At 41.6% G+C, this 26,490-nt stretch overlaps 1 long non-coding RNA gene across 2 annotated transcripts in view; it reads right to left on the bottom strand.

Moving 5' to 3' along the window:
- Positions 1-2,566: 2,566 nt before the first annotated feature.
- Positions 2,567-26,490, bottom strand: part of LOC128352888 (uncharacterized) — a 38,346-nt gene continuing 14,422 nt past the window's right edge. The window contains exons 2-4 of one of the 2 annotated variants that reach the window (XR_008320680.1): positions 18,793-18,851; positions 16,103-16,350; positions 2,567-9,122 (exon numbers count right to left, since the gene is read on the bottom strand). This is a non-coding gene — a long non-coding RNA (uncharacterized LOC128352888). The remainder of the gene's footprint in view (positions 9,123-16,102; positions 16,351-18,792; positions 18,852-26,490) is intronic. The other variant, XR_008320681.1, reaches the window with a different exon arrangement.

The raw sequence follows: 26,490 nt of genomic DNA, 5'->3' as shown, positions 1-26,490 counted from the left end.
CAGTGTGCCTGCGCAGTTGGAATAGATCATCACACATGCTGGCTAAAATTATGGGGGAAAGATTGGCAGTTTGGTGCAGTGAGGCAGCGGCGAAATGGTGCGGAGTGGTGGCAGGAAGCCCCTCTGGACATGTGGAGGCCTCCCCGGACTGTGGAGGCCATGGACCGGAGCCCCAAGGTCCAGGGGTAAGAGTGCCTCTGTGTACATGCAAAGTTTATCTGAAGGGGTTGCAAATTACTAACCAAGGATGTAGCAAGAACTCTGAGTCAGAGCAAAGTTTTGTATTCCCTTCTACATACAGGAGGTTTCCCACCACAGATCTCATATTAGGTTTGTGACTGTTCCTATCCCAGAGAAGACTTTTGGAAGAAGGAGGCTTGATCTAAGCCCAAAGGAGGTGAGTGGCAGATCACTCCCCAATCGACTTTGGGTGGGGTGTGAAGTCTAAAGGTTTTCAACATGATTTCCAGAAATATTTGAGCTCCCTCTCATTTTAGAAATGGAGTCCAACAAAATGAAGAGTCTATTTACCCCATAAGTCTCAAATTAATCCATCTCAGACATTTTCCTTTCCTCTCCCACAAATGTGACACAATTAAGTGAATGCCTTCCAGCTTCGCCTTCTTGTACAATCAGAAGTCATCTGCAGTACTTTTATTAATTTCTGTCTAGCTGTTTATGCAGTAACCTATTCATCTCAATACAACAATATCTCTTTATGGGATACAGTAGAGGTAACTATAGCAGTGCAATACATTTTAGAGCAACACCCCCACCCCCCAATAACTTGACTATATAATGTCTGCTTTAATCTGTTTTTATGGCCGGTTCCTTAGCTTCTGGCAAGTCAAGTATTTAAAAACTGAACATATGTTGCATAAAACAACAATGCATTTAAATTAGGCGAGAGTTACTTAGTTTTGACGTGTTGCCATGATAATCCAGTTTCTGCAAAATAAATTTAAAACAACCCCCACAAAGCCCTCTTAATTTTCTTACATCTAAGTAACTCTAAACACTCAACAACATTATATCTATATCTAGAGAGAGAGAACAGGGGGGACTGATTGTTCATATATAAATTCTGCTGATGAACAATCTAGTTTAGGCACATTATGAACAGCAACAACAATTATTAATGGCTGACATGTTGAGCAAAGCAGTATGGGAAGCATTATTCTAAAACCCATGGAGTTATGGAAAATGATTGTCCACTACTACTTAACATTTCACAATTACATATCTACTGTGCTATGCATATTGGAAATAATGTACATAATGCTGCAGAAGTGCAATTATGGTCTGCACAAAACACAATAAAAGTAAACAGATTTCTCCTGGAATTTTACAGTCTGAAAAGGGAAGGGAAGAAAAGAGCCAAGAGGGAGAGGAGGGAACACAGATCAAGATGGAAATGTTTTGGCAAAATTAAGATGTTTCCAATGTTGTTTAAACACTTAATGATAACAGTGAACTGAGCTTAGCTTATTGTGGGGTCAGGTAACTACCTCAAGCATTGACGGGGTAAATATCTTAGTGGATAAGTAGTGTGAAGTAGTGTGAAGCATCACTAGAGTGATGCTCTGTTTTTTAGCAACTAACAGACAATGATTTTGCATTTTTACAAAAGATTTCAAAATGCTACACTTTTCATAGTGCTCAACAGACTATTCACTTCCTTGGGCTTAATTTCTAAAAAGAACTGTGCCAGGTCTCAGTCACTCCTGGAAGTCATTTAGCACCCAAGTAAGCCAAACTTTTGTTTTGAATGTTTGGATACATTTGCTTTCACACACCATTCGTTTCCAAGAGACCTTTGGCTACTCTGTGTTATTCTTATGGAGCCAGAATACTTGGGCATAAGGCATGGCTTCATTATTTTACCTCTAACGATATTCAGTTAAGCATAAATGTATCAGATAATCAGCTAAGTCAAGAGACTTCATATGTAATATTTCTACGCAGTAATCAACTCCATGTGGGGAAGATATGTGTGTGTGTGTGTGTGTGTGTGTGTGTGTGTGTGTTTTGGGATGAAACGTTCACATTGGTAATCAAACCTTATAATTAGAATTTTTGTGGGGAAGTCAGAGAGCAGATGAGAAGGGAAAAGTAGACGCAGCATAGGGGAAATGGCACACCTGAAATGAGAGTTTAACTTGTAATATTGATTTAGGAAGTGATTGAGAGATTAAACAATATTCCCAAATCATGGAGAGGTCATGGATATAACAATATGAATAGTAGAGTACTTAGAGAAATTACTTGCCTTTGAGAGCAATTAAATACTAATGTAAATATTTCTTGTGATGAGCCGAGATTATAACTGTGGTTGAAGACAATGGCTGACATGCTACACAGCCCTATCTATCTATCTATCTATCTATCTATCTATCTATCTATCTATCTATCATATTTATACCAACTGATATGTACATCTCTATGCAGTGTACAAAATTTAAAATATTTAAAAGTTAACACATTTAAATATGACACAATAAAATCAATAGCATAAAACAGTTATCAAAAGAAATTATTAGAATTATTAGAATTATAAGGTCAGATCAAGAGCACCACCTTTGTGAGTAAACTAACAAGCTTATCTCACAGGGCAGCACACGGGGAAGACTGGTCCTCGCTGTGAAGGCCCCTTACAATGAGGGCCCTCACATATCTTTTGTGACTGTTATCACTCTGTAACTATGCTGTGTGATTTCTAAAATTCTGCATCATTACTTTCATCACTTATTAAACCCAGCTCAAAATTAAACATACCACATTCATATAGGGACTCCCATTGCTACGTTACCCTTCTTTTCAAAGCCATCTCCACACTGGTCTTTCACTGTGAGGTGTCCATCTTCTCAGGTCTATTATCGAATAGTGCAAAGGAAAAAGCGATCCCCAGTTAATGTCTTCTCTTTCAGCATCTATGAATATGCTTTGCTGAAATTAACTGTCTTAAAAGTCCATAGCTGAGGTATTCTTGGCCTACAGGAAAGGTTGCTAATACCTATACTAACTATGGAACACCCCAAAGGAAATACGGAGCTCTATCAAAGTGCTCCATTTTGTCTGGACGTAGCGGAGTGTAACAGAGTGGAAATTGAGACTTGTTAAGTTTATTGAACAAAGTTACTAATGTTTATTACTTAATTATTACCAAATCATAAACAACAGTCCTACTCTGAGTGAAAGACCATCCTAACAGGGGGAAAAACTATCTCAAGCATCCAGTAAGAAATACAAACTGACACTCATTCTACAGAACTAATGGCTGACATGAACATTCTAAAATCTACCCCAAGTCTATACACAGATATACATACAATACATAAGTGGCAGGAACAAAGACAATGTATATACACATAAATTCCAAAATTCTCAGTTTTAAAAAATAGTTCTCAGTTTTTAGCTTTTTATTAATAACTTTTAATTTGAATCTTGTTTTTAAAATGTAATTTTAAATGTGATTGTAGCCTGGTCATTTATCTTGTTTGACTTTATTAATCTTTTAATTTACTTTGTAGCTATTTGATTGATGTTGTGAGCTGTCCTGAGCAATAGTGTACTAGGGGACAGTAATACATATTTTAGATTAAATAAATAAATACATAAATAAATAAATAAAAATAAATAAATAAATACATCCCTGTTCTCGTTGTCTTGTTCCTTAATTCATAAGCCCAATTGCCATCCACAGATTTTGAAAATGTTCTCTGGTTAATGGTTTTGTCAGTATGTCTGCAACGATTTCTTCTGAAGCACAGTATTTTATATGAATAGAACTTTTCTCTTGTAATTCTCTTGCAAAATGATATCTCTCTGCAACATCAAGATTGAAGATTACTTCTTTGTTTTGACATGATAGTTTCTGTTCAGCTTTTTCACCTGTTGGAAAAACTAAGTCACAATTTCGACATTGTATTGACAATAGATTTCTGTTTCTCATCAAAGTAACCAACACTGCGCAACTTGATAGTGTCTGTAGCAGGGTCAAATATTCTATAATTTTTACTTCCTGATTCATATCCCAGAAAAATTCCTTCCTCACTTCTACAGTCCAGTTTCCCCCTCTGCTCCTTGGTGATGTGCATGTATGCTTTACTTCTGAACACTGGTTTTTCTTCCATTTAACAATTTAAAAGGAGTTGAATCTTTGGTTTTAGCAGGTAATTTATTTTGTAGATAAGTTTCTGTCTTAATAACTCCCCAGTACTTATTCTCCAGTCCTTCATCAAGTAGCATGCTTCTGCACATTTCAAGGAAAGTTCTATTTTTCCTCTCAGCTACTCCATTTGTCCTGGCGTATAGGTAATAGTTCTTTTATGCTTAATTCCCTGTTCTTTTAAATACTGCTCAATGTCATTTCCACAATATTCACTGCTATTGTCAGTGTGCAAAGTCTTAGGTTTCTTCCCAAATCGGTTAGCACAAAACAACAATTTCTTCTAAAAATAATTCTGTGGCCCCTTTTTGTAACTGTTTTCACACTCAGTAAACTATTCTGCAAACATGGCACATAATAGGTACTGGAATGCGTACTTCATTTATTTCACCTGCTCCAACATTACATTTTAGAAGAACTGTACCTCTTCCTTCTGCAGAAATTGACTGACCATTTGCCAAGAACATTTCAACTTTATAGTTCATATCAGTGTCTGAGAAATCCTGTAGATTGTTAAAGTTGTTAAATCCTGTAGATTGTGAAGTTGCTCCACTGACTACCAATATCTTGTTTTTACTCTGGTTTGTATTTCTTCTGCAAAAAATTTCTCTTGCAGTACACACTTTTCTGTTATTCACAAATTTCTTCCCTTTACTTTCTTTTTTCATGCAGCAGTCTGTTTATTTAAAAATCCAGCTTTCTGAGATTTACCTCATCATTCTTCCTCTCTTGGAAATTGTTTTTCTGTTCTCAGGACATGAAGTCTTTAAATGTGAAGTACTTCCACACACAAAACATTGCCTGCCATGTTCAGCAATGGAAATATTTGGATCTATTAGCAATTGAGCAGTGGTATAATAAGGTGTGGTCAATTTCACTTTAGAAAAGATCACTGATAAGATTAGATTAATGCAGGCTGTGAGAGTAGAATCACAGTTCCACCATATTTGGGCAGATTATATTAACAGTACTAGATCGGATTTTGGATTTTCTTGTGATATATGGAAAATATGATTGTTAAGTGTACTGTGTTATTATGTGATACTTTTCTACGTGAATACCGCAAATAAAAATTAAAAACAAAACAAAACACCACATCGCCTTCCATTAGGAAGTTTATGAGCATAATTTTGGACTGTTTCTTCCCTTTCTGTTTGTTCTCTCAGATCAAACTCCAACAAACGCTCTTGTACAAAACATGAAGTCACATTCTCCTTTATTTGCAGGAGGTTAATAATATTTTTTTAATACTTAGGTAAAGTATTTAGCACGAGCCCAATTTTGTCTGGTTCAGGTAATTTTAACTCTTGCTCTCCTAATTCTTTCAACAGTCCCAAGAAAGAGCCTATGTGTTCCTGTAATATTTCTCCTTGAATCTTTTGTTGCACAACTTTAGCATAAAAGAGACTTGACCTGTTATAGTTTTCTGTTGAAAAAGCTCTTCCGATCTCTCCCACATTTCTCTTGTGGTTTTCTTATCTTCTATATAATATATTAATTTATCACTGACAGTTAAGGAGATATGCCACATAGCCTTCATGTTTGCAGCATCCCCTGCCTGCTGCTCTCCCATTCTCTGTTGTTCTCTGTTCTTTGAGTACAAAAGACAGTCCAAGAGTATTTAGCTACATCTTTACTTTAAATGACCAACTTCTATAATTTGTATCACTCAGCATCTCTACAGCCAGATATATCTCTGTAACCAAAAAGTAGCCATTTCTTGTTAATAAACGTCTTGTTATCAGCACTCTGGACCTGTAACACCAGAGTGTAAGAGAGCAGAAACAGAGGCTTGTTAAGTTTATGGACAAAGTTACTAAGGTTTATTACTTAACTATTACCAAAACATAAGCAACAGCCCTACTTTGAGTGAAAGATCATCCTAACAAGGAAAAAAGTCTCAAGCATCCAGTAAGAATACAAACTGACCAATCAGTCTACAGAACTGATGATTGACATTAGGGTTGCACATTTTGTATTTTTTCTATTTCGATTTGTACCAAATCCAAATCAACCCCATTTTGTATTTTGTCTTAAATTAAGCCTTCCGAATCACCCCAGTTTTGATTTGTATCCAAATTAATCCAAATCTGAATCTGAATTAATTCAGATTTTAAAATTGGTCACATGGTCAAAAAAAAATTGGTCACATGGTCAAAAGAGTGGGTGGGGGTTATAGTGCCCAATGAGTGGAAGCTACCACAAAAATTTCAAAGGAATTGGGCAAGCTGCTGATTATTTTTGGTGTATTTTTGAAGTTTGCGCTTCTTTCAGATTTCCCCCATAGGGTATGAAGGAGGTTTCAGGAAAAGTATTGCTTCATGCGGGGGGTGGGTGGCCCAGAGTGGAGTGTGGTTGGTGGTAGTGCCCAGTTGGTACAAGGAACCTACCACAATTTTTTCCAGAGGAATTTGGCAAAGGGCTGATATTTAAAGAATTAATGAAGTTACGCATCTTTCAGATTTTCCTCGCAGGGTATAATGGAGGTTTCTGCAGTCCCATGACTCCACTTGAGGGGCACTGGGGTGGCCCAGAGCAAGTGGTGGTGTAGTGCACATAGGGTGCCAAACACCCACATGGGTTGCCAACCCATGAAATACAGGGTTTTGTTGTTCTAGAGGTGTTCTGAGAGTAGATTCTCTAGTAGCATGTGAAAGTGGATTCACGGTTTTTCATTCAAAATCTCATTTGCTACCAGAGAATCTAAACTCAAAACCTGAGAAACAACAAAGCCCAGTACCCCAATGGGTTAGCAATCCGGGGGGTGGTTGGCACCCTCTGTGCACTACAACACCACTCGCTTTGGGCCATCCCAGTGCCCCCCAGGTGGAGTTATGGGGCTGCTGAAACCTCCATTATCCCCTATGAGAAAAAAATCTTAAAGACGTGTAAACCTCAAAAATTCCTAAGAAATCAGCCCTTTGCCCTGTTTGGAATCTGGGTGCACCACCCTTGGGGCACTGCCACCCATCCCACTGTTTTGCCCCTGAAGCCCCACATAAACAAGTTGAAAGAGTGAAGAGAATGATGAACAACAACACTTAATTTTTTGGCATAGTAATTTGAGAATTTTGCAGCGTGTGGGAGCCTGTCTCTGTGGCACTAGCACAGCAGCACAACCCTTTTGTGGATTCAAGCAATCTTTCAATAAAAACACTTCCTCCCCATGGAACAGTGACCACAGGCCATTTGAGATAGCAAGATAGACCAATGAGCCAGCATGGTGTAGTAGTTAGAGTGCTGGACTAGGACCGGGGAAACCCGAGTTCAAATCCCCATTCAGCCATGATACTAGCTGGATGACTCTGGGCCAGTCACTTCTCTCAGCCTAACCTACTTCACAGGGTTGTTGTGAGGAGAAACCTAAGTATGTAGTACACCGCTCTGGGCTCCTTGGAGGAAGAGCGGGATATAAAATGTTAAAAATAAATATAAAATAAAACTGCCTTGGTACTATGGAACAGCTTCAAATGTTCATTTAACTGAAGTGGAGTGAGCCGTAGCCCAAACAAATCAGCCTACTGTTCAGAATTGTTGAGATTTATCATCACTGTATTTAAGAAAGTGCAAAACCATGGATCATGGTTAGAAGGAAGAGAGAAGCAACTAAGATTCCTGGGGATGTCAATAGATTGATAGGGGTATTCTCCACCCCCCCTCCTTTAGTCCCATGTGGATGACCTATCCCTACAATGGCAAAAGTTGTGAACCACTGGCTTAGACATCATATCCCACCAAATTACATTGTGGCCTAAATTACATTAGACTGCTCAACTTGGGCAACAAAACTTAGACACCACTATAACTCATAAAAATCGGAAGAAGGGGGGAAAAGCTCTTCAAAAGACCCCTGAACAAGTCAAGAGATTCTTTTTAAACCTTTGGAAAGAAAAACCTGTGTAATTTCAGAACTTTACTCACCAGCTTCTCAAAAAGCTTCTCCACACAATTTATACCATGGCTTTTAGCAAGAGCTTTGGAATTGCATTGAACGCTCAAAGATATTTGGGTATTTCTGTCTCAAAATGCTGTCTTCCAAATCCCTTTGCAAGGTCAGTTTGCATTTCAATCACACTGAATACAACACATACTTAACTAAACATTCATGTTCAACCGCTTTTTGTATATCTTATCTTCTGCTAATCACTCAGTGCCTCAGCTGGAGTGGAGAGAGTCAGAGAAGTCATTTTCAATTGCAATGCTTTTCTGAAGAACAAAGTATTCTGTCTGAAACACAGTCATCTCGATTTGGAAATAAAAATCTCTGTTTTTTAATTCTTGATTTTGTTTTGGTTACAAAACCTCCGAAATTGCCATTTTCGGGCACAAAACATTTTGTACCCGAATCGAAATGCACAAGCCTAATTGACATAAACATTCTAAACTCCACCCCAAGCCTATACACAGATATATATATACAATAAATCAGTGGCAAAATCAGAACTAAGATAATGTATATATACATACATCCCAACACTGGTTACATTAGGCTAAGTTGCTTTCTGTGATGTTATTTTATCAACCATAGTCATATTGCTTATAAAAAAACCCTGTGAAACAAATTTGCTTTAACCTAGGAATACCAGTTACCCAGTAAGGATCCTATCCTTAGAGCCTCATATTAACATGTAATTTCACAGGATGTACAGGATTGCAAAACTGTATTGGAAGCATATGCTGATACTTCTTGGTATTCTTGCCTTAGATCAGTTCTAAAGGTATCCATGCATAACATTAGCCTTGTAGTATACCATTGGAGAATACAGGTGTTTCTAAGTGCAGAAGTTTTCCTGAAAATGACAAAAGACCCATGAATTTATCATACATTTGTTTCCCCTTCAAATCTAGTTTTTTTAAAAAGTTAATCTCATCTAGATACTCAGGAATACTGGTAAAATCCAAAGATAAGATGGGCTGCTGCAGTTTTCATCCTGGAGATTAGTAATTCTTGCATCTACATGTACAAAAGAAAATGGAAACATGAATATGGATCCATATATTGCTTAATTGACTCAATGGATATATTTATAGCATACTTTACGCTATTTTATTTAAAGGGAAAAAGATTTGAGCTATACTCTTGCAATTAACATTGTGCAGAACACAAACTCAAGCCTCCATAATTCTTAATGGGAATTTACTGTTTTACTGGTTGCAGACTTTGCTGGTTGCCTTTAAAACCCTGACAGGAACCAATGGCCAGGCGATAAATCATTAGCAGATATTCCCTATTAATATCCGGAGGCTATTCGATGCAATTCCAAGTAGTGTGTTATAATTAAGGAAAAGAATAGTCTAAATTCAAATGTGTATGCACTACTTTTTGATGTAATACATCCATATTTTTTATGATTATCAGGAGGTGTCTGTACAGATATAACCTCTGATAAGGATATAAATCTGGAAGGTCAGCTACCTATTTTTTTATTATTAAGATGTATGTCTTTATTATTATTAATGGTAAATATTCCTGCAACATTTGCAGTGTTGGAAGTTTGCCTTGCCTTGTTGCTTCCCCCACTCCCTTCTTCTTTTTTCAGAGGTGTTTTTTTTTTTTTTAACATTTTCCCCATGGGCAAATACACTGTGCAGTATAATCCTATATATTAGTGCAATCCCAATATAGATTAATGTTTTCCAGTTTTGTAAGAAATGGCATTTGAGAATAATTAGCATTGCTATGATTATTCCCTTGACAGAACTGATAGACTTAGAGGTGATGAATATAATTGATATGTTAGTTTTATATGGAAATGCATGTATTGTATTATAGTACCCTGGTGGATCTGCTTGGCTGCCTATGATATCTTGTAAGGCAATATTTTTTGCTATACAATAAAATTGTATTTGAATTTTTGATTATTCCCATGAAAAGCTTCATGAATTTTATGTATTCTTTATGGATTTTTGAGCACAGTTTAAAATATTCATTATTCCTTCCTTCTTTCCCTTTTGCTTTTTCTTATACCTGCTTCTATCGTCTTGAAAATAAAAGAGACCAGACCAATATTCTGACATTTGTGCTCTGTTATAGCACTCATCCCACGTAAAACAAACCCAACACCTGTTCCTTTGTCAGTTTCCACAAAGCTATCTGACTAATAACATGATGGGGCTGATTGTAAAATCATCTCTTTTGCGATTTGAACATGTTTTTATTGAGTAGGATGCACTGTGGGACATGTTGTCGCTTTTGTGACAGCATGAATTGAGTGTGTGTGTGTGTGGTGGGGGGATGGATAGAAAAGGAACAAAACCATGTGTTATGTGCCAGCAGCACAACCAAAGTAAGAGTGAAAAACAAATCCCATGTTTGCAGGATAGGCTTCTATTAGAATAGATTTAACAATTGTAATTTTTCAAGAATTCACAGTTGATAACACAATTTGTTCTGATATTGCTGTAATGGATGTATTCAAGACAGAGATGTTCCCGACCCTTTTTAAATTTTTCTTATCTTTATTTTCTTCATAGGAAGTTTATTTGTTTTCAGGAATTGGTATCAGTTTCTGTGATATGAATATTACAGTGCATTTTGTGACTTGATGTGCCTTAGATTGGGTCTATGGCAGAATGCTTTTTTGCATTCTTGGGCACAAGCAGCCCTCCGAAATGGGTGAGAGCACTCTGCTCCAAACCTGCAGTTACCAGAGGATAATGCCAGCAATGCCAGTTTGACAAAACTAGAACTAGGAAGTCAAACTAGGCGATTTATTGTCATAAAACATCTTCTCTTGCATCTGGAAGGCCTTCACAACATGTGACCTTCCAGGCTAAATTCCCTACCAGCTATGTATTGTGGCCTGACAGATACTTGACAATGCCTTGTTTTTGCAGTCACAGGAAAGTAGCAAAATCAGGCTTATTGAGCCATTGGTAGGACACCATGCATGGCTTCTGGACTGTCTTTGGCTTGATGTTGTGCAGGCTTCCATATAGCTTCTGTGCTGCAGTTTTACTTCCTTTCTGCCCACATAGTTTCCATGGTAATGTAGGCAACATACACAGGGAAAAGAGAGGGGAGAAGATAGATTATTGCATTCTGACTGTATAGTGCTCTGCATATTTTTATTTATTTATTTATTTATTTGATTTATATACTGCCCTTCCAAAATGGCTCAGGGCGGTTAAATGGCTCAGGCAGGGGCGTAACTACTATTAGGCAAGGGGAGGCGGCTGCCTGGGGCCCCCCATGCCTCGAGCCCCCCCCCCCAGAGGCAAGTCACATGTGAACTGTGTGTGTGTGTATCAGCAAGGGGCTCATTTTAAAATTTTGTCTCTGGGCCCACTCCAGCCTTGTTATGCCCCTGGGCTCAGGGGCATAGCTACCCCTCCTCTGTTAAAAACTGTTTCTTTCTACTTGTGGCCCCAGATTTAGTGATGCACATCTAACCACACCTATAATGATTCCCACATTTATCAGTCATGCAGATAAACTTTAAGGGATAGGTTGCACAGCAAGGTTTCAGGCATGACTAGATTGCACAAGGACTCTACTGATTGGGATGCAATTTTAGTTTAGTTGGAGTTAAAGAATGTTCAAACAGCTTAAGTTTGGATCATTGTTGGATACAACAAAGGGTGCACGGGTCACTGATATGATTCCACATGAAAGGAGGGTAGGATGCTTTTTGTCCTGATTTCATGCTAAGACAGAGAAGGACCGTAGCTCGGTGGAAGAGCATCTGCTTTGCATGCACAAAGTTCCAGGTTCAGTCTCTGGCATCTCCAGGTAGGACTGATAAATAGCTGTCTAAACCCTCGAGAGCTGCTGTCAGTCAGTGAACACAATACTGATGTAGATAGACCAATGGTCTGATTTGTGTAAGGCAACTTCCTATGTAATCTTTGTATGTAACCTACGTTGAGAGAGATTAAAGATTTCTAACCAGGAAGAGTCATATGTGTACAGTTGGAGATATCGCTTGGGACAGGTCTTCAGCACATGTTTATTCCAAATTGTTTTGGCACTGGCAGCATTTTGGAGCACTGATTGCTAATGCTTATAGGTATCCTGCTATCAATCAATCAATCAATCAATCAAGTAAGCAAGCAAGCAATATCTTTATTATGGTCTTTGACCAACATAAGGCAAACATAAAAACTGCCATCAAAAGAGGAAGATTGAAACTATTAAATTATAGAGCCCTTTCTCAAAAGCAGTGAGAAAGGGCAAGAAGATTAGCCCTAGGGAGTAGGGGTGTGCAATTCGGATTTTTGGTGATTCGGTTCGGGACCTGAACCGAATCACCCCTGTTCTGTTTTGTGCCCGAATATGGGCCACCCAAATCACCCTTGATTCGGTTCGGATTCGGATTTAATCCGTATCCGAATATGAATTGATTCGGGGGGGAAAGGGCCCAGGGGCAAAATTTTGGGGTGGGGTGGTAGTGCCCAATGGGTGGAAGCTACCACCCCAATTTCAGGGGGATTGGGCAAAGGGCTGGTTTTGGGGGAAATTTTGAAGTTTTAGTGACTTTGGGGCAGTTCAGGGGCATAGCATGGGATCTGGGCAAAAAGAGTGGGGTGGGGTGGTAGTGCCTAATGGGTGCAGGCTACCACCCTAATTTCAGGGGGATTGGGCAAAGGGCTGATTTTTGGGGAATTTCTGAAGTTTTCATGTCTTTGGGGCAGATTGGGGCAGAAATTGGGGCCTGGGGAAGAATAGTGGGGTGGGGTGCTAGTGCCTAATGGGTGGAGGCTACCACTCCAATTTAAGGGGGATTGGACAAAGGGCTGATTTTTTGGGAATTTTTGAAGTCTTTGTGTCTTTGGGGCAGTTTGGGGGCAGAAAGTGTATCTGCCCCAAAAGGGTGGGGTGGGGTGGGGTGGTAGTGCCTAATGGGTGGAGGCTACCACCCCAATATCAGGGGGATTGGGCAGAGGGCTGATTTTTTTGGGAATTTTTGAAGTTTTGGTGTCTTTGGGGCAGATTGGGGGCAGAAAGTGGATCTGCCCCAAAAGAGTGGGGTGGGTTGGTAGATAGTGTCTAATGGGTGGAGCCTACCACCCATCCCCAATTTCAGAGTGATTGGGCAGAGGGCTGGATTTTGGTGAATTTCTGAGGTTTTTCTTCATAAGGTGCAGTGTGCTAGATTGATATTCATAGTAAATGAGAGTGTGAAAAAGTGAAAGTGGGGTCATGAGAGTTCTTTAATTGAAAAAAATCTCATTTGCTATCATTGAATGAGAATTCACACCTCAGAAGTTTTTCTGAAGGGATGTTTTCCCTTATTTTCTGAGGGGTGGTCTTGCCTTGCCAGACTTAAGGTTGTATTTTGATGCTGTTTGTTTGACATGGTTAAAAGAATGGATAACGCTAAGAAATCCTGGAATTCTTGATTTAGAAGGATTTGACAGAAGGTTTGGTTGGCATGCGTATTTATGGTATGAAAAAAGTAAAATACATAAAGATTTTTTGAACCATTATGTGAGAAGGAGTTTAATGAGGGTGTGGTTAAAATATAAAAATTGGTTTGAACCGAAAACTCCGTTATGGGTATCTCCGATTGAAGCTTTATCACGTAAAGAAGTAAATATGCAAACGGGTTGGGGTACCTATAGGGATTTGGTACATTTTCACGAAAAGGATTGTAAGTTTAAAAGTTTAACTGAAATACAAGATAAAGTTAGAGATTGGTTTCAGTATCATCAGTTAAATGAGATGTATAAGAAGGATCTTAAAGTTGGATTTGAGGAGCAGATCTCAAATTTTGAGAAGGAATTATGTCAAAATGATGAAAAATTAGTTTCTAAAATTTATAAACTGTTGCTTCTGGAGGAGACAAGAGAGGAAGTGGTTAAAACGACTATGATAAAATGGGCTCAAGATGCGGGGCGTAATATAGAAATGGTAGCCTGGGAAAAGTTATGGAAAAAGGATTTGAAATTTACTGCATGTTATGCTATCAAAGAAAACTATTATAAAATGATGTATAGATGGTATCTGACACCAAAAAAATTGGCATTAATGTATAAAAATGTTTCCAACAAATGTTGGAAGTGTGGACATTTTGAAGGCACATTTTTTCACATGTGGTGGACCTGTGGGAAGGCTAAAGCCTATTGGGATATGATATATAATGAACTAAAGAAAATATTTAAAATGACATTTCCTAAGAAGCCAGAAGCCTTCCTGCTGGGAATAACACAATGAGCTATTTCTACAACCAATTTAACATTTGTTATGTATGCCTCTACGGCAGCTAGAATTACATATGCACAGAAATGGAAGTCTAGTGAACTGCCTTCAAAAGAAGACTGGCTGATAAAAATTTGGGAATATGCGGAGATGGCAAAACTTACAGCACTATTAAGAGATCAAAACCTGGAATGTTTTAAAGAAGATTGGAAACCATTCCTGTTGTATCTAAAAAATTACTTCCCTACTATGGACTTGACAGCAGGGTTTGAAATTTAGTATAAATCGCAGGTTGGTTAGATTAATTATGTTTGTAAGGGTTTGAACTTACGTTTTGAATTATTATTATAGCAAGGGTAAACTTTATAGTTGATAAATCACGAAGAAATGTGAGCGGGAAGTCCACCTTTTATGTGTGTATTTGTAATGAATGATAATATTGCTATTGTTAAAATTAATAAAAAATGAATTTGGGGGAAAAAGTAATACAATGATGCATGGTTTCCTTTCCATTGATTATAGTTGCTCATCTGCACTATGGAAACATAGTCAAAGTGAATTTCATGTGTTGAAAGAGGAAGGTCTTGGAAGACCTAGTAATATCATTTCTATTAGCGAAAATGGAAACCTGGTCCAGGTCCAAGAACTATAGTTTATCTTGCAGCCATATGTACTTGATATACTGTTGCAAGAAAACCAACAACCAAATGTTGTAAAGTTATACTGAAATTTTCTGATTTACATAATTGTGTTTTATATTATGACACACATAGGAACATAGGAAGCTGCCATATACTGAGTCAGACCATTGGTATACTTAGCTCAGTATTGTCTTCACAGACTGGCAGCAGCTTCTCCAAGGTTGCAGGCAGGAATCTCTTTCAGTCCTATTTTGGAGATACCAGGGAGGGAACTTGAAACCTTCTGCTCTTCCCAGAGCGGCTCCATCTCCTAAGGGGAATATCTTCTAGTCTGCCTTTCATATGCAACCAGGGCAGACCCTGCTTAGCTAAGGGGACAAGTCATGCTTGCTACCACAAGACCAGCTCTCCTCCAATATATATAACCATGGCCTGGTTCTTAATTGTTCTTTTCAAATATTGATTGTGAAACCACACAAGGAGGCTATGCTCACGATTGCACAGGTGGGTGTGGGGGTTGGGAGGCTATGCAGAACTTACCTTCGCCTCCAGATGATCAATAGACTTCTGCTGGGAGTGCAGATGATCTGCACTGCTCCAAGCAGCTTCAGAATGTCCAGACAGACCTTTGAGTTCCTTGCAAGTGAAATTGAGTCAATTCTCCACTGCCAGGACACCATCATGTGCCATGCTTTGCCAGTGCAGAAGTGACTGGCCATCATGCTGTGCAAGCAGGTTTCTAGCACAAACTGTCTGATGCTCAGCAACCTGTTTGCAGTATGAACCTCCACTGCATGTGAGATTTTCCTTGAAGTTATTCTCCTGCTGAATGAGCTGTTCCTGGAGGACATGGTTTGGGTGGGCAACCTCCAGGAGCTGATGGCAGGATTTTAGGAGAAGGGTTTTCCAGGGCTTCTGGGGTATATTAACAGTACACATGTTGAAATTTTAGTGTCCCCCTGGCCAGCATGATTGAGTACTACAACTGTAAGCACTACTACAGCATGAACCGACAAGCTCTGGTGGACATTTCAGGGATGTATATGCAGGGGTGTATGGAAGAAGTCACAACACAGTGATCATCTGGATGTCACCTCTTGCAGCAAAACTGAGGGCTGGGACCTTCATTTACAAACACACACACACACACACCCATAATTGTCAGCGGTGTTGCAGTCAAGTCTGTGATATCTCGAGATCGGGGATACAGTCTTCAGAAGTGGCTCATCACCCACAACCATGCATCTCGGAGCTCCATGGAGAGGAACTTCAATTTCTGACACAGCAGTGTAAGAATGGTCACGGAGTGGGCTTTGGGGAGGCTGAAGTCCCGTTGGTGTACCCTCTACACCTTGCTGATGTGGAGGAGGTCATGGTGGCCTCTGTAGCCTTCCCAACATCTAAGAGTCAAGGGGAGATGTCCTGATCATGTGTATGTGCAATAGATTTTTTTAAAAAATGCCCAGTTAGTTAATTTTAGATCTTGCTCAGGAAGGCCCCATTCTGAATGCATGTGCACCCACACTGTCTTGATACTGATGCCCAGAGCATCTCATTCTGCACACATATGAAAAAAAGGAGAGGGAATGTGTGTGCAGTCTATCTTTAACCAGTAAAAGGGGGAAGAGAGGGACCCAATCCTCTCTTCCTGGGGGAGGGAGGAAGGGGGTCCTAAGTCCCTTCCTCACCAACTGGGGAAGACAGTTTATCTCTCCCCAGGAAGATTAAAAGAGGCACCCCACAAGGGGTACACAGGGATCCTCACAGCAAGAAGTGAAGAGCCAAAATTTTTTTGGATGTTTAATTCCAATGTGGCAAACAGATCTCCCATTGGGAAGTCCACTTGCTGGTTGTCGGCTTCCATTCAGTGGTGAGGTATGGGTTTGCACTGCAGTCGATAGTGAGAGGAGTCTCCTTGATTGGAGAGTGGAGTGTGGTTTGTGGTAGTGCCCAGTTGGTACAAGGAAGATACCACAATTTTTTCAGAGGAATTTGGCAAAGGGCTGATTTTTAAAGAATTAATGAAGTTATGCGTCTTTCAGATTTTCCTCATAGGGTATAATGGAGGTTACTGCAGTCCCATAACTCCACTTGAGGGGCACTGGGGTGGCCCAGAGCAAGTGGCAGTATAGTCCACATAGGCTGCCAACCACCCACATGGGTTGCCATCTCATGAAGTACAGGGTTTTGTTGTTCTAGAGGTGCTCTGAGATTAGATTCTCTAGCAGCATATGAGAGTGGATTCATGGTTTTTCAATAAAAAATTTCATTTGCTACCAGAGAATCTAAACTCAACACCTCAGAAACAACAAAGCCCAGTACCCCAATGGGTTAGCAATCCACAGGGGTGGCTGGCACCCTCTGTGCACTATACCAGCACTTGCTTTGGGCCATCCCAGTGCCCCCGAGGTGGAGTTATGGGGCTGCTGAAACCTCCATTATTCCCTATGGGAGAAAAATCTTAAAAACGCTTAAAACTCAAAAATTCCGAAGAAATCAGCCCTTTGCCGTATTTGGAATCTGGGTGCACCATCCTTGGGGCACTGCCAACCAACCCCACTGTTTTGCCCCTGAAGCCTCACATAAACAAGTTGAAAGAGTGAAGAGAATGATGAACAACAATGACACTTAATTTTTTTGGCACAGTTATTTGAGAATTTTGCAGCGTATGGGAGCCTGTCCCTGTGGCACTAGCACAGCAGCACAACCCTTTTGTGGATTCAAGCAATTTTACAATAAAAACACTTCCTCCCCATGGAACAGTTATCACAGGTCATTTGAGATAGCAAAATAGACCACTGAACTGCCTTGGTACTATGGAACAGCTCCAAATATTCATTTAACTGAAGTGGAGTGAGCTGTGGCCCAAACAAATCAGCCTACTGTTCAGAATTGTTGAGATTTATCATCACTGCATTTAAGAAAGTGCAAAACCATGGATCATAGTTACAAGAAAGAAAGAAGCAACTAAGATTCCCGGGGATGTCAATAGATTGATAGGGGTATTCCCCCCCTCCTTTTGTCTCCTGTAGTCCCATGTGGATGACATGTCCCTGCAATGGCAAAAGTTGTGATCCACTGGCTTAGACATCATGTCCCACCAAATTACATTGTGGCCTAAATTACATTAGACTGCTCAATTTGGGCAACAAAACCTAGACACCACTATAACTCATAAAAATCAGAAGACAGACAAAATAGCTCTTCAAAAGAGCTCTGAACAAGTCAAGAGATTCTTTCTAAACCTTTGGAAAGAAAAACCTGTGTAATTTCAGAACTTTCCTAACCAGCTTCTCAAAAAGCTTCTCCACACAATTTATACCATGGCTTTTAGCAAGAGCTTTGGAATTGCATTGAGCTCCCAAAGATATTTGGGTATTTCTGTCTCAAAATGCTGTCTTCCAAATCCCTTTGCAAGGTCATTTTGCATTTCAATCACACTGAATACAACACATACTTAACTAAACATTCATGTTCAACCGCTTTTTGTATATCTTATCTTCTGCTAATCACTCAGTGCCTCAGCTGGAGTGGAGAGAGTCATAGAAGTCAATTTCAATTGCAATGCTTTTCTGAAGAATAAAGCATTCTGTCCGAAACACAGTCATTTCGATTTGGAAACAAAAATTTCTGTTTTTTAATTCTTGATTTTGTTTTGGTTACAAAACCTCCGAAATTGCCATTTTCCGGCACAAAACGTTTTGTACTCGAATCGAAATGCACAAGCCTACTTTTCGACAAAAGTTCCCAAAATGGTTAACATTGAGAAATAATAAATATAATCAAATGACTCCCTGTCCCCAAAGGGCTCACAATCTTGAAGAGGAACATAAGATAGTTACCAGCAGTAGCCACTGGAGGAGTGCTGTGCTGCGGCTGGATACGGCCAGTTGCTCTCTCCCTATTAAATAATAATTAATAATTAAATAGAGAATCACAACATTTTATAAAAGTGCTTCTTTGCTCAGTTAGCAGGATATTCTCCAAAGTCCTACCAAAAACCTATCAAGAACCTATCCAGTGCGGATATACCTAGGACAATTTAGTACCCTTTTAAAAACCAGAATATCATAGAGATGGTGAGGGCCTTTTAGGTCCAACAAGGCGCGGAGCGGGACCGCTGGCGGCCTGTGTGCGGCAGTGGCCCTGCTGACCCCACCCCCGCGTCTGACATCAGACGCGGGACTAGCCCTGCACCCCGAGTCTGATGTCACATGTGGGGGGCATGGTCTGGCTCCCGAACGGACCCTTGAGGCTCAGTTCGGGAGTTAAACTAAAGCTGGCGCTGCTTTCGCAATGCAGCCAGGACTGGCTCTTCCGTGCAGTGAAGTGCTGCTCCTGGCTGTGCTGCGAATGCAGCACCAGCCTTTTAACTCCTGAAACCTAGTTTAGCTCCCGAGGTGCTAGTTTAGCTCCCAAGCGGGGGCCGCGCAGCCTCTTCAGGAGCTACTTAGGCTGGCGCTGCGAACACCTTTGAACCAGTTGGCCCAATGGTGGCTCCGCCCCTGTATCCAACCCCTGCTTGATGCAGGAAATCCAGCACTAGAGCATTCCAGAAAGATGGCTGTCAAGTCTCTTTGAAAATCTCAAGTGAGCAGGAGACCCCACCCCCACTCAGGTGAATGGCTGTATTGTCAAGCCATATCATTAAGAATTTTTTCTTTCTCCTAATATTCATCCAAAATCTACCTCCTGTATCTGAAGCCTGTTAGATCAAGTCCTGCCCTGTGGGACAGCAGAAAGCAATTCTTTGCCCTCATCTATGTGACAGCCATTCAGGTTTTTCAAAACTGTTTGTATGATGCTTGGGACAAAGCTGAAAATAACACAGCCTGTCTTGAAAATGGATAAGCAACTATGAAGTATGTACTATTGGATTCTTAATGCAAAGTTTTAAAGCAAAGCATTTCTAATTACTGGAAGAGACTCTAGGGCTCAGATAATCAAATAATTTACACCTAGATGCTTTGACAGCACTTGGCCTTTGGCCTTGTGCCTAACATCACAATAAAGCGTAAATCATTACAGGGTGATTCACACACTGTCATGTCTTATTGCTTAATTAATTTGTCTGAAATCTCTTTCTCTAAGAAGTCAAGGCAAATGGGATGTGTTGTGTGCATTTTATTTTAACAAAAAGGATCAACACACAGCCCCCACACTGTCATGATTAATGAAATAAACTTATTTCAATACTTCATTATTTATTTTATAACATATTAGTTTTCCTTCTTCTGAGCCACAAAAATATACAAGCATCACACACTGCCAGGTTTTACACAAAAAGTAGCTATTGTTGAATTCATTAATTTTGAAGATATTAAGGTATCTTTGTAGAATAATCTCAAGTCAGTTTAACAAAACCAACCTGTGGCACACCTGCTTAGAAACCTCTTTCTCAGTCTATATATGTTACAGGGAAGTATGCAAAGCTAGCTGCTGTCCTTCTTCCACAAGTGCAACACATGTCCAATTGGACCCAAACCAGAAGATATTGTGCAACATTGAGCATCTGCTCAGTGATTCAACCCTCTTGCATGTGTGCAACTTTATTTGTTGCACTAGTGCAGCATTAAATTGTTAAGTTTGCACTAGTGCAGCATTACGTTGTCCATAAGGTCTATGGGTACGAGCTAGTGCAGAGTCTGTATTGTCTTCTTAAAGGAGGAGACAAGTTATGAACAGACACTTTAGGCTAGTTCAGATGATACTCTCCCCCCACCCACTCGCCCATGGAATTAAATGGGGGGCACACTGAGATTGCATCTATCCTGACGTTCTCCAGACATTCCTTTATCACGTGAGGGTGGTTCACCACTCTGCATGTGAAAAAAGAATATACTGGGTGGATGTTAGGATGTCCAGGAAAGATGTCAGGACAAGTGTGCTCTCAGTGAATGCCTATCTTAATCACGTGGGATGTTTCGGGTGGGTGGAAGTATTGTTCGAATTGGCCCAATGAAAACAAATTGGAAAGATGAAGTCTCAAAACCAAGAAGTATTTTTGCCTAGTCTGGAACCAGCTCAACTTTGGCATCCTGTGCTTGCTCCCAGTGCTGCTCCTCTTAGTCCGCGCCCACTCGGAGTGAGTCACTGATTATATTACAGGAATTAACCCTTTAGTATCAGAATCAGATCTTTATTATGGTCATTGATTAGTACATCACAATTAAAACCATCACCATCCAATCATGTATATCAGTCCAAAACACTTAGTCTAATAAATCAATCTGAAAAGAAATAAACCTAAATAGTATTTAGTAAACAACTTAATAGTAAACAACTTAGTTTACTTATCTCAGTCTGCTAAAATGGGGGGAGTCTTAACAATTTCTTGATGTGCAATAGCATAAAATCTAGAAAAACATGAGGTTACATGCACATGTAATTGTAAAATTTCTCTAACCTCCTCAATATGCGGAATAAAAAGAATACTAACAATTTACTATGTGTATTGTAATAAAACACACACTTAAGTAATATATGCCTCATAGTTTCTACTTTACTCAATCCATATAGGTATTTATGTAAATAACCCTTTAGTATAATCGACTATCGTACAGATTGTGGAAAAAGTTGGAAGGAGTGGTTATTTGTTAAAATGGGGCAAGACTTAAAAAAACACCTGTGCCTCGGGGCCAAATCACATGTTACACTACTACTACTACTACTACTACTACAATATTTTGAGAATTCCATAATCAATCTCCCAATATTTTTCAAAAATGTTAGTATCTCTGTGTGTGTGTGTGTGTGTGTGTGTATACATATGCTAATTTGATCAAGGAAGCAGCACAAAGATGGGGCATTTAACTCTTGCTTTCCATGCCTGTTTTCTTAAATATCAGCCCAAGTTGCTGTTTGCTCTGCAGAGGAATAATATTAGCAATTCCCCTCCAATAGCAACTACATTAAAAAAAACAAAAAAACCCAACAACCTATGCACATAACCCTTGGAAGATCAATCATGGATCTCTTTAGTTTGCCCCACGTGAATTAGGATTTTAGGATTCTCCTCTTTACATATGGATGTGATTATATAATTAAACCACATTTACTGGAAGAAAAAAGGATTGCATGTGAGTCGGCTGTCAGAATAACAAGCTGACGTCATACAGAACTGCAAATAATAATCAGATGTGAACATCCCTCATTGATTATCAGCCTGAGATGAATTTAAACCTGGGATCTAGAACTTGAAGCCTTTTTATCTGACCATCAGCCCTTCAACTATCTGGGCCCCTTGGTATTTTTAGTAATAGCATTATTGGTGCAAACAACATTCTGGGCCTAGTAATAAAAAGATACTAATGTGCTTTAAACTTCCCAAAGTCTCATTTCTTCCAATTAACTGTTTGAAATGATACAGGTCAGAGGTACTGAGCTTATATTTAAAAATAAACACCTGCACATGTAGTGTCTGCTTCTTTTCCCTCTATTTCACTTCAGCTAAAGATTGGACATCTGGTAATGGTAACCCAGAACATTGTAGTTGAGAGCTTGGTTATTTTTATAAGCGAATATAATTTGTTTCCTTAAAGAGAGTTTCCAAAGTATAATTATTTTGTAAAAATCTGGCTTGTTAGGTAGCTTCTTTGCAATACAGAGTAAAGTGCACGTTTATTTTACACTCTTACAATTGTCATCTAAAATATCTTTTTAATTAACACATTCTAACAAAGTTAAGACTTATTTTCTTTATCCAGGTTAATATATCTTGGCTCTACCATGCTCTGCCAGCATGGCTAGAACCAAAAGACCTCTAGGGCACATTCTCCTGCCAAATACAGCATCATAATTGTTGTCTAGAGTTATCTCAGTGATGACTGAATTTGGCTCCTCTTCAGCTTGCTACTGACAGCCACAATTTTCTCCACTATTTCTTTTGTGCACCTTAATTAGTTTTTCACAGAGTTGTTGTGCAGTCAGTGCCTGTTTATGTCAGCTTAAAACTAGTAACTACTACATTGTTCTTCCCTGACCATTATATATTTCCAAGGGTATTGACCCTAGGATGTGTATGAACTTTTCGGCACTGAACCATTTTGCCTCAAACCAAACAGGTTCGGAGGTTTGATCACGGACTGAACTGGGGGTTGTTCAGTCCACAATAAAACTGAAGCAAACCTGGTTTGGGCAGACTGGTTCTGCACCAAATGGGCGGCCAGGGAGGCAAAAGAGGTACTTGAAGCATCTGCTTTACCTGCCAAGGTGCCGCTTGCCACCCCTGGCACAGCCCATAGCTAAAGTATGTGTGATCCTCTCTCCTTTACCAAGCTGCCCACCGGCTTGGCAGAAGCTCAGTTCCAGTGTCCACGCATGCATGGATGCCAGCTTTGTGGTGACATGGATGTCATGTGCATGGGCACACAGATGGCAAATGGCACGGTCATGCAAATAGCATCTACACATGCACGGATGCTAGAATTGAGCCGCTGCTGAGCAGGTGGCGTGGTGAAAGAGGCAGGATCATGCATGCTTTAGCTATGGGCTGTGCAGAGAAAGTGTGCTTGGTGGGTAAGCAGACTGCAGACCCTTTAAGTACCTCTCTCGCCACCCATCCTAGCCGCTCCTCACAGGAGCTAGGGTCCTCGACTGCTTTATTTGTAAAGGGGAATCCTCACTGGATTCCCCTTTACAAGTATTAGCTGCCGAACCACCGAACTGGTTCGGTCAAAAGAATTCAAGCTGAACCATGATTTTTGGTTTGTGCACACCCCTAATCTACTCACATGGCAAAATGTAATCCATAAACCACAGGAATCCCCCTCCCCTTGGCCTCGTGCAGAGGGGAGGGAGTTTGTCCCAGCCCCGCTCTGCACGAGGCCCAAGAAGGAGGCCTATTGGCCTCTTTAAGCAAGGGGTGGGGTTTCGGCCAAGATCGGCCGATCACCGCCCCGTTCTCATCAGTTCAGGCCGGGCTTTCAGCGTGGAAGGAGCTCTTTCACAAGCTCCTTCTCGGCAGAGCTTGAACGCCTTGGGGGGAGCGCCCGATAGCGGGCGGGCGGCTTTTTCCTTCTCGGCAGAGCTTGAGCGCCTTGGGGGGAGCGCCCAATAACGGGTGGGCGGCTTTTTCGGCGTGCCGGCGGGTCATCACTGGCGGCAGTGGAGGCAGCGGCGAGAGGCTTCTTCGGTGGAGGCCTTGGGCTTGCGCGAGCGAGAAGCTTCTTCGGCGGCCCCTGGTCTCCTCAGGCTGCAAAGGAGGCGGTGGCGGCATTTCGCGGGAGTTTGGCGGCGTCTCGGTGGCGCGTCCTGCGGGGATTCTGGAGCCCGGCCGCTGGGCCTTCATGGCAGTAGGGCCTGGCCCTTGCGAGGGCTTTAGCCCTCTGGTTTGTTGGGAAACCCCCCCCCCCACTCGTTCGTCTAGGCCTTCGGTTGGCCTTAGCTGAGTGGTAGAAGGGGAGTTAAGGGAGTCATTGTGGCCTTTGGCTTTCACGGGGGTTTTTCACGGGCCCTGGGGTTCTGGTCGTGGCCGCAGCTGGGTTGTTGGTTGGTGTATTGGGGTGCATCTAGCCCTGTTGTGGGCTGCTGTTAGGCCTATCTAGGCCCTGGGTGGTCTCTGGGGAATTTGATAAACTGCTTCCGAGGACAAGTTTGGCATTTCTCCTTAACCCTAGTATTGTTATCCATACAGCCTTCCATTGCAGGGCAAAAAGGGTTTTCACAATGCCCAGGAAGGCTAAGGAAAAGAAAGGGGGGCGGCCCATTAGGCAGCCGAAGAGGCCTGCACCCCCGCCTTCTTCTTCTGAAGAAGATGACGAAGAAATGGTGCTCATTATGGGCCTGATTAACAGAATGGAGGCGCTTGAGAAGGCCAAAGCTATTCCTTCTGACAAAGGGGCTGGTCCGTCTGGGGGTGTGTGTGCCTCCTCCCAAGGTTCCTCGTAGGACTCGGGGTACCGCCAGGACCCAGTTACTAAAATCTCTTTCCTACAGGCTTGATACTTTAGAGCAAGGTGGGGGGCCCCTCGGGTCCACTCTCTCCCTTGGAACCGGTTGATCCAGGGATGCCACCGCCTAGTGGTCCTGTGCCAGTGCCTCCTCCATTGCCAGAGGATTCAGTTCCAGCGCTCCCTTCGCCGGTTGTGCCTCTTCCTACTTTACCTGTTGACCAGTTTCCAGCAGACCCAACCGCTCCGTTGGCACCGGGTGAGCCTGCAGCACCAACACCTCCCGGTGGCACTGGCCAGTGGCCTTCAGTTCCCTGGCCGATGCCTGCCATGGGCAGCTGGGGATCAGCACCCTACTGGTCTCCTTACACACAACCCTGGGGATGGGGCATGCCACTGGGTTTTCCGGGGGTTACAGCGGGTCTTCAAGGGGTGGCTGAACAGGTCTGGCTGGGCAATAGGCCTGCTCCCGCCCCCCTTCCAACACCAGCGGGAGTTGTGCCTGCTGCAACCACCAGCACGGGTGGTCAAGGGGGTTTCTACCCCATGGGTATTTTGCCTTCTGCACAACACACACCCTATGGTGGCATGGGTCTGCCTTTAGGCGACCACTTACTCCCAGCAACATGGAAGAAGATACTCAAGGGCGAATATGTCGACATATTTAGCCTTCTATTTCGGGAACCTGAAGTCAAGAATAAGGAGGGTGAATCCTGCAAAAAGCATGAGGTGACCAAGTGCAAGCCCATCGAGAAGACCTGGAACAATTGGTTGTCAGGCTTCACTATTTATATGGGGGTGATAGTGCAGGCTCAACCAGCTAGGGGCCCAGCGCTTTTGAAATACATGGACATCATCCATAAGGCGGTTTCTGACTTTGCGGGCTCCTCCTGGATCCGCTATGATGAAAGTTTCCGGATGCGGGCTGCGCTTGACCCCACTTTACCGTGGGATACCCCCTTGCAAGAGCTGTGGTTGGTGATCATGTCCCCGGCCCGACCTATAGAAGGGGACCGGTCTGATAGTGGGCACATGCTCTCCAGACTGCTGGGGGCTTCGCCTGCCTCCGCACCGGGCCAACAGTGGGTTCAACCCCACATGGTCTGTTGGGAATTTAATAACGGGGGTAGGTGTTCCAGGATGCCCTGTCGGTTCAAGCACTTATGCGGGCTTTGTGGGGCTAAACACCTGAGCTCCACCTGCCCTAGAGCCAGGTTTTGGGGTCCTGGATCCAAGTTCTGCCCAGGTGGCAATAAGAAAGGGGCCCCTGCGGGAAAAGGGGCCCAACCCCATCAGGTTTGATGTACTTGGGCGTTTGCTGGTGGACTACCAGGATAAGTCCGCCTTGGCTTATTTGTTTGCTGGATTCAGTGAGGGGTTTAGGATTCTGTCTTCTTCCCGCCGGGAGCCTAGTATGTCCCGCAACCTTAAGTTGGTGGTGGGTAAAGAAGCGGTAGTGTTCAAGAAAATTAATAAAGACGTGGCGGCGGGTAGGGTATTAGGGCCTTTTGACAGCCCACCTTTTTCCTGCCTGCAGGTGTCTCCCTTGGGAGTAGTACCCAAGAAAGCCCTGGGTAAATTTTGTTTGATTCACCATCTTTCGTACCCCAGGGGGTTGTCTGTTAATGACGGCATACCCGAGGCTCTTTG

Source organism: Hemicordylus capensis, chromosome 4, assembly GCF_027244095.1.
Source record: "Hemicordylus capensis ecotype Gifberg chromosome 4, rHemCap1.1.pri, whole genome shotgun sequence".
NCBI lineage: Eukaryota > Metazoa > Chordata > Lepidosauria > Squamata > Cordylidae > Hemicordylus > Hemicordylus capensis.
This window is presented reverse-complemented; position numbering and strand designations above follow the sequence as displayed.